The following is an 8,945-nucleotide window of genomic DNA, read 5'->3' on the forward strand; positions in this document are numbered from 1 at the left end:
CTTTTTTCTCTCTCTCGCTTGGTACACAGGAGGGCTGGACTGCAGGTGCTCAGGGTTGCATGCTCTTCTCCTAGGTGGCCAGAGGGCTGGTTTCTCTGGACATAAAGGCAGACAGGGGCTAGTTTTTCATGAACATAGACATCATGTCGATGGTGTTCAATTGATGGAACTTTCAGCTTTTCTTTGCTTTGGTTCGGGACTGTTTTGAGATTAGTTCGAGGACAGTTTATGGGCTGTTTTTTTTGGCTACAAATTCAGCTATGTACATGGGTTATTGGCTGCAAGTATAAGGTCACCTAGTTATGTTTCTTGGCATGGGAGTGATGCAAGCTCGCATGGCTGCGTGCTCATGGAGCAAATTGTTTTTCTTCCTGCTAGAAAGGAACAGAGGGACCTATAGTTATGGGCATCTCTATGTTGCCAGATGTTTCATGAGGGAACAGGTAACTAGATGTATGCTATTGTTGGCACTATTGTTGAATGGTGCCATAAATGGTTCTGTATGGAAACAGGACAGAAGTTTCAAAGGGAAACAGGCCTAAAGGTTTCATGTGGAAACGGGCCTAAAGGTTTCATGTGGAAATAGGCCTTTCGCAACCAGACAGGGAGCTTGGGTCGAGAGACTGCAAAGCTTCGAGAGACTCAGCTACAGCCTATCTCATGGTGGGAGAAGTATGGAAATTGTGCTCCCACGCTGGTAATTCACTACCCTTAACTACAGTTTACATAGTACACTGTACAATGTGCATCTTTCTTGTTTCCACTTAGTTCTAATTTCTAATTGTATGTGCATTTCAATAACAGAAACGCATCGCCATTCGAGTGCTCTCATAGGATTGCAGTTCGGGTCCATGTGAGAGGAATTGGAGCACTTGGGCCCTCTTCCATACAAAGAAGAGGAATAGGCTAAGTATCGCTTAGCTAGAGTGGTTGGTGTTTTGTCATTGCAACCTCCAGCTCCTTGAGAGGAATGCCCGACATCTGGAGCCTTCGCAGGTGAATGTGGATAAGATCGACATCAAGAGGGAGAGGTTCATCCCAGAGATCCCACGGAATGAGCGTGATATGTACACCTTGCTTTATGAGGAGCTGACAGTGCCAAGCCACAACACCCGCTTGCTGACAGTTCCCTCTATGTCCCCAGGTTGTTGTTAGAATATGCAGCGGAGATGATGACCAGATCTGGGAACACAAGAGCAAAAAACGCATGCAGAAAAATAGCAAGAGAGAGAGAGAGAGATGTAGGCGTGTAACTCTACTTTGATATACATAAGAAGATCCTGATATGATACACTGAGTGGTATGGGGCTGGGGGCCTATTTATATGCCCCCAGATGGGCAGTCGGCCTGCTGAAAGGCCCTCCACGACTGTAGCAATAGTCGGCCAGCAGCACATGAGGCCCACGACTGCATACATCCAGTCGGCCAGCAGTGAGACACTCCTCCACGACTGATGTCTGAGTAGTCGAACAGCTACTGGGTCCTCCAGGTGGTGTACTTTGCTACAGTTGTTTTCCCTGGGCACTCGATTATCTTCCCCCTGGGCTCATTTTTGTGGTTTTTTAGGTGGATTGTTGCAGGTTAAGAGCTATTGGAGCTTCCCCTTCCCTGTTCTCTATGCATTGAGGGTTGAGCTTGCTCCCCACAGCCTCTCTTAACCTATATTCAGCTATGGTAAGGCCCCTCTAGTGGGCTACTCTCATGAAGTATGTACAGCTGTGTGGGGAATATGCTTTTTGGCTGAGGCAAGAGCCTCAGTCAAAGGAGGCAAGAGCCTCCTTTGATAGGAATAGGAGTAGCTAACTGCTGCTCCAAAGCAGGAACACGTGAGGGTAGTTACCTCACCACGCAGGTGTCCAATTCAGCACTAAATCAGTGCTGTTTTTGGACTGTTCAGGGGCTGTTCCAAGGCCCAGTTGATGCCAGATTGCAGAGGGACATTGCTAGGGTCTACCAGGACAGTGTGGTGGTTGTACAGAGCTAAAAATAGGTCTGTAAAGAAAATACAGCAAGCTGAAATTCACTATTTAGGACTTAAATGGAGTGCCCAATTACACTCCCGCTTTCTATTTTCAATCTCTTAATGAAGAAATAAATACCGCAAGGGGCGCCGGACTTTGGGGCCAATCTGGTGTTGAGCGAGGAAGCGAGGATTTTGTTTGTGTGTGTGTCATAAAGTCCAGGTATTTAACAATGTATCTCTAGTTTGACATATAGTTGTTTTAAATATATAGATACGATGAGTGACCACGGCCGTAAAGTGAAGTTGGCGATCATCAAGTCTTTGCTACGAGGCACTGGGGACTTTCTGGAGATACACTGTCAGAGGCCTTGACAGATTATGTGGAGATGGATGATGCGGGTTTAGACGGCGCGATTGAGATTCTTGGGAGATTCAGTATGCCCGTACGACCTAGTGAGGGTACATCCTCCCAGCCACATGCAGGAGTGGAGACATCTTGGCATGCACATACTACTACGCATCGGTAAGCTTCTTGATTGATAAAATAGTAATGCCATCCATTTTTTACATATAGAATTCTTAATATATATATCCTTTTGATGTCTTTATTTGCTTAGGACTTCTATCCCAGTTACATCACATCAGGAGAGTTAGCGGCTTACTCTTGATGTACCTCCTAGTACTCAGGTGACACCTGATTCACAGGGTAGTGGCTGTTCCTCTCGCAGGTATATCTTTTATGGCGATTACGGATTAAATATCAAGTATTTTTTACGAACTCACATCTCAATATATCGTATGTTTGTATTGTGCGTAGGCACCAGTGGTGGCGGGTAGAGTACCACACCACCAGTGCCGATGCGCACACCAGTGCCGATGCGCACGTGCACTGGGACTTTGGGTGTCACATGCGAGATCACACCTAACGGGGGTATCCTTCAGGTCGGATCCAGCATCGCCTTCAAACGACAGATGAGAGATCTTTGCATGTCATATCTACAGCGAGTTCATATACCATGCAGTAAGTATTATTTAACATAAAGAATATGAATTACAGTTTTTTATTTGAATTACTAACTGACTTTATTTTGCAATGCAGCGATCAACTCGAGGATGACAAGAAATATGTCATCAACACACTAGAGACGGAGTTTGGGATAGGATGGAGTCGGAAGTGGTTTGCTAAAACAAATGTGTAAACTCTTGAGTCATCGACGCGACAATGCACGGTAAGTAGAGAGAGAGAAATGAAACAAAATGAAATGCTATATTTACGTCTTCAAAAGGCCAAGATGACCTATGAGACCAAAAAGTTACCACCAGAGAGCTCTGATACCAATGGGCAGCATGGGGTGTGTTGTAGTCACTGAGGGTGCTGCTGGAACTACTGCCACGAAATGCTAGAAGACTGCTGGCTTCGATGGTCTACTGCTAGGCCAATTCGATCCAGGGAACCTTGCTTGATTGCGGGTACTGAAGGTTGAGATGCTGATACTAGGGTTGAAACGCGAGATAGAAGCCTGTACACACAACTAGAGTAAGAAAAATGAGTCTGAGGGGAATCGAACCCCGACACTAGCCATATGAGGCTATCACCACGAGACTCCCCACCACCCACCCTTGTTAGTAAGTTTATAAAAAAAAACAAGACTTCACAATGAATGATTTTGAGATTAAATCTTACCGAGAACACAGGCTGATCCGTGAGTTGATACGTAAGACTACTGGTCCTCATCATCATCTCTGAGATAAACCGTCAATAAAATTTCATCTTCATTATCCTTGTTGACTTCTTCGAGCTCCTCGATCGTTAAATTTGTGTTCACGTTCATTTCCACCGTAGGCTCGACATCCATTGTTTCCTCCTCTTCGGTGTTTGTAGTATCAGAGTCTGGATGGTTATCGTTCTCATCACCTACAATGTCATCATGATCGACGGATAGAAGAATTCTACACCTCTCTGAGGTTAATGTGTCTAGATTCGAGGATGTAATCAAGTCATCTTGATCTGCTGTCTCAGAGTCAACGCTATCAAACAAGTGTCGACGTCTAGGTTGGACATGCACAACTTGCCACCATGGATGAGCATCTGTATTCTTGTAAAAGAATGCTTGTTCAACATGAGTTGGTAGAATGTAAGGCTCTTTTGTTGCATGCAATAACTTCGAGGAGTCGACGGACGAAAATCCAGACGGTTCTCTTTTCATTGTGGCATTATTGCCTTTATACCCGGCACAGAACCAATCCACCTTCAAAACCACTTGTCAAAATACACGAATCAAAACTTTAGAATTATGTTTAGCTTTAAGAAATCTACATGTTATTGTTGCATGAAGAGAGATCTCATTTACCTACTTGAAGATACGATATGATACTTCATAAATGCCGACTATGGTTCCCACACGTAACCAAGTTCACTGTCGATAAGATTTGTGTCTCTTGAACTTTGAAATCTAACAAGTTCTATGGTATGCAATATGAAAAATAAACAGACGCTTTTGCATGGTGGAGACAAACAAGAGGAGGGCTAATATGTGCATGGAGACATGGCAATACTTCCGCAAGGAGAGACGCCTACGAATCACTTTTCCTCAGCAGAAGGTGCGTGCCTTTGCTAATGTATATTAGAATTAATTTGAACTTTGATAGATTGATTCTAAGTATTCTCTAATCTATGTCATTTTGTTTAATGAAATTTACATAGACGGCAGCACAAAAGAGACTGCAAGTTGGTCACACATCTAGACTAGGCTGGATGGGTCGAGATGGATTTGTGGCCACATTTGTGAGTACGCTACATACTACGGGTACTGCACTTTGCAGGTGACACTTCCAGACACGCCTGATCCACTTGTGGGTATCATTGATTTTTTTGTGGTTTATTTTCATATATTTAACTGTAATATATTCTTATTTGATTTCACTAAGTAATGCAGGAGCAACATGGCACGGAGGACATGACAGAGGTGGCTCGACAGGAGGCCGAGGGGCGACGACGAGAGTCTGAGGCGGGCGACGGCAGTGGCGTGATCCCGGGTGGGGACACGGGTGGTGGCGGTGGTGTTGTGGTTGGGGGCACGGGTGGTGGCAGTGCTGATGTTAATCATGATTTCGAGTCTGATAGTAGCGACTCATGTAGTGATGGCTCACGTAGTGATACTTAGTGATCTGTTCTGTACATGAGCGGATTGATCACCACACACTGTATGTTGATATATCGAGCTCGTCTAGTGAGGCGGTGGCCACTGATGACCCGCCTGGGGGATAGGCCCCACACTTACACCACTGGCATGGTTGGTGAGATCTTGGGTGATATGCGGCCAGTGGGATGACAGGCTGTGTGACAGCCACTCTAGAGACTGGCATAGTTATAGCGCCAGCTCATTTAGTCGGGTTCACACTATAGAGAACCCGTGTATGTATTTGGTTGAGTACCTTTCATATTGTGTGTACTCTTATTCTTGTATATGGTGTGTTGAGTGTTGAGTAGAGAAGAAGAAGATTTCAGCCTCTCACCTTGTGTGTTCTCTATTAGGGTTTTGTGAGTGTGTGTGTGTGCTTGCAAGAGCTCAAGCTCTCTTCCCCCTGCATCTTTTCATGGTATCAGAGCCTGGTTCGTGCTAAGGGCTGAGCTGCAAGCAAGAGAACCACAGGAAGCGGTACGAGGGTAAGAGCTTCAACTACTCTTCCCTATTGTGTTGGTGACTACACCCTGGTCGGGAGCTCTACGGGAGGCACCGGCAAACGGTCTCTGATTGAGGAGCTTTCTTCGCGGGAGTAAAGCTATAGGGCAACTACACAGTCCTTTGGACTATAATTTTCAGGCCAAAAATGCGTTTCGGGCGCGTCTGGACCTCCGTTTTTCAGAAAGCAGGCGATTTCGAGCACTGCGGGTAAGTCATCGATTCTCTGCAGAACTCTGTTTTAAGAATTGCAGGAAGACAGATTGACTATGCAGACACTGTGGGTGTTGCAAAGAGGTCTACAGTTGCCATTGGGTGTATGTATGCACATTGAAGTCACTGGTTGACATTTGAGAGTACTACAGTATCGCTGTGCAGAAAATACAGCATTTGTGCAAGAAAAACCAGAGTGCAGTTTTTGGTAAAATTGTGTGTTTGGCAAGATGTCTAATGATGGCATAACACAGATTGTGGCTGAGAAGCTGGATAAGAATAACTTCCATGCTTGGAGGTTCAGGTTAACGAATTTCCTGATGGGAAAAGGCTATTGGGACTATATAGAAGGTGAACATGAAGAGGCACCGGAGATACCGGATATAAATCCGACTGCTGCAGATGTGAAAGAGTTTAAAGACTGGAACCAAGGAGCCAGGAAAGTAATGTATTGGCTTTCCATTAGTATACAGGACACCATGATTGGGCACATTCAGGATGCCAAGTCCCCCAAGGAGGCGTGGGACACCTTGGTAAAGCTTTGTGAAACAAATACCAAGGCTCGTAAGATACAGTTGAAGAATGAACTTCATACTGTGGAGAAAAAGAGCATGTCTGTGAATGACTATGCGCTGAAGATAAAGGGTATTGTGGAATCCCTTGCATCTATTGGTGTGTCAGTAGATGATGATGACAAGGTGGAAGTCTGTCTACGTGGTCTCGGGCCACAATACAAGGCATTCAAGACGTCCATTCAGACTCGGGAAAACATTCCCAACTTTACAGATTTGGTGTCTATGCTGATTATCGAAGAGAAGAGCTTGGGTGAAGACCAACAGTCTTCACAAAGCAAAAACAGTTCAGAGCAACAGGCCTTCTACACGAGTTCAGGAAGAGGACGAGGTAGAGGAGGCCATGGACGCGGTCAAGGAGGTGGCCGAACAGGTAATCAGAATTATGGCCAGCAGCAGCAGCAGCAACAACAGTCCCAGAATCAACAACAACAACAACAACACGCAGGTGAAAGAGGCAAATTCAGAGGCAGGGGGAGTCAAAGAGGCCGTGGAAATTGGCAAAGACAATATAATGATGCACGTGAATGCTATTATTGTGGTAAGCCTAGACATGTGCAGTCAGAATGTTATAAGAAGCAGGCTGACATGCAAAATGGGAAACTGCAGCAAAACAACTATGCATCCTCAAGCAGAAATAATGAGGATAATGAAAGGTTGTTTGTTATGCAGCATGTTGTGAATGCCATGTCTGAAAATGTTGATGCAGCACAAAAAGATAATGTATGGTATGTGGATTCAGGCGCTTCGAACCACATGACGAGTCATGGGGAGTGGTTCAAGGAGATGAAAAACCCGGAAAGACCAGGTTTTGTGGAAACAGGGGATGACACTGCTCATCCAATTGCCCACGTTGGAGATGTGCCATTGTCTATGCAGGATGGCAAAGTGAAGTACCTTGCAGATGTACTTCATGTACCGAACATAATAAAGAATCTGGTTTCAGTTGGCCAGATGATTGAGCAGGGTTTGCAGGTTCGGTTTAACCCTGATGGGTGTTATGTTGAAGATTTTAAAGACAAGTGCAGGTTGGTTGCAAAAGGCAACAGAGTGGGTAGAATGTTTACGTTGAATGTAGACATGCCTGAAATGAGTGCTGCGATGTTTGCAAATGGTTCAGGAATTGTTGCAGACACAGACATATGGCATAAAAGAATTGGACATGTGAATGTGCAGAGATTGAAGTTTATGCAGACAAAAGGAATTGTGACAGGGCTGCCAAAATTTAAAGTGGAAGGTATGCATAAAATCTGTGAAGCATGCCAATTTGGGAAGCAAACAAAGCATGTGTTTCCACGTAACAGATATGTGAGCAGAAATGCACTAGATGTTGTGCATTCAGATGTATGGGGTCCTACGAAGACCATATCTATGGGAGGCTGCAGGTATTATGTGACCTTCATTGATGACCACACAAGGAAAGTGTGGGTATATTTCATGAAGGAGAAGAGTGAGGTGTTCACTCACTTTCACAATTTCAGAGTTTTGGTTGAAAAGCAAACAGGGAAATATGTAAAGTGCCTAAGGTCAGATGGAGGGAGAGAGTACTTCTCCAATGAGTTCTCTGAATATTTGAAGAAGAATGGTATTCGAAACAGTATACATGCAGATACACTCCACAGCAAAATGGAGTTGCTGAGCGAAAAAACAGGCACATTGCTGAGATTGCGCGAGCATTGATGGAAGAGAAGAATATGCCGCATTGCTATTGGGCTGAGGCTGTTTCTACAGTAGTATACATCATGAACAGGACTCCAACTGCAGCCATACATGATGTAACTCCAGAGGAGAGGTTTACTGGCAGAAAACCAGATTTGTCTCATCTGAAAGTTTTTGGATGCATTGCATATGTGCATGTGCCAGATGAGCTGAGAACTAAGCTGGATCCAAAAGCTGAAAAATGTGTGTTTATTGGATATTCCCTTGAGCAAAAGGGATACAGGTGTTATAACCCTGCTACACGTGAGTTGAGGGTAAGCAGGGATGTTGTCTTTGATGAGATGAGCAGCTGGTATGCTGCTGAAAAAGAAGCTGTTGGGGCTGATGTGAGTGGAAGTGTGGTTGCACAGAATGCAGGTCAGCAATCATAGTCTTTGAGTGGACCAGGAGAGTCCTCATCTAGTGGGTCTGTTGATAGACTATGGAGTGGCAGGTTGCGTCATAATACCAGTCCTGCAAATGTGATTAGTACATCACGTAAAGGAAAAGAGAAAGTGGTTGAGCCCCTTGCTATGCCTGACATTTCTGCAAGGCATTCTCATGTTGATGGAGAGTCTAGTGGCTCAGATATGAGCCTTGATGAGGAGCTTGGGATCCCAGCTATAAGAACACCTGGTGTAAAGAAGGCTATGGAAGCCATGAATGAAAAGCTGCGAAGATCTGATAGAGTGAAGAACCCTGTGCAGAGGTTTACTTATGATGGTTATGTGGCACATCACTATGCATATAAGGCAAAGGTTGTGCAGGTTGTTGAGCCCACATGCATTGATGAGGCTGTTGGAAATGTGTATTGGG

The 8,945-nt window shown here is 44.8% G+C and overlaps 1 pseudogene; it reads left to right on the forward strand.

Moving 5' to 3' along the window:
• Nucleotides 1-2,935: 2,935 nt before the first annotated feature.
• LOC147611723 (uncharacterized) lies at nucleotides 2,936-5,127 on the forward strand (annotated as a pseudogene).
• Nucleotides 5,128-8,945: the final 3,818 nt, after the last annotated feature.

This window comes from Cibotium barometz, chromosome 47, assembly GCF_041138505.1.
Source record: "Cibotium barometz isolate CiBa-2024 chromosome 47, ASM4113850v1, whole genome shotgun sequence".
NCBI lineage: Eukaryota > Viridiplantae > Streptophyta > Polypodiopsida > Cyatheales > Cibotiaceae > Cibotium > Cibotium barometz.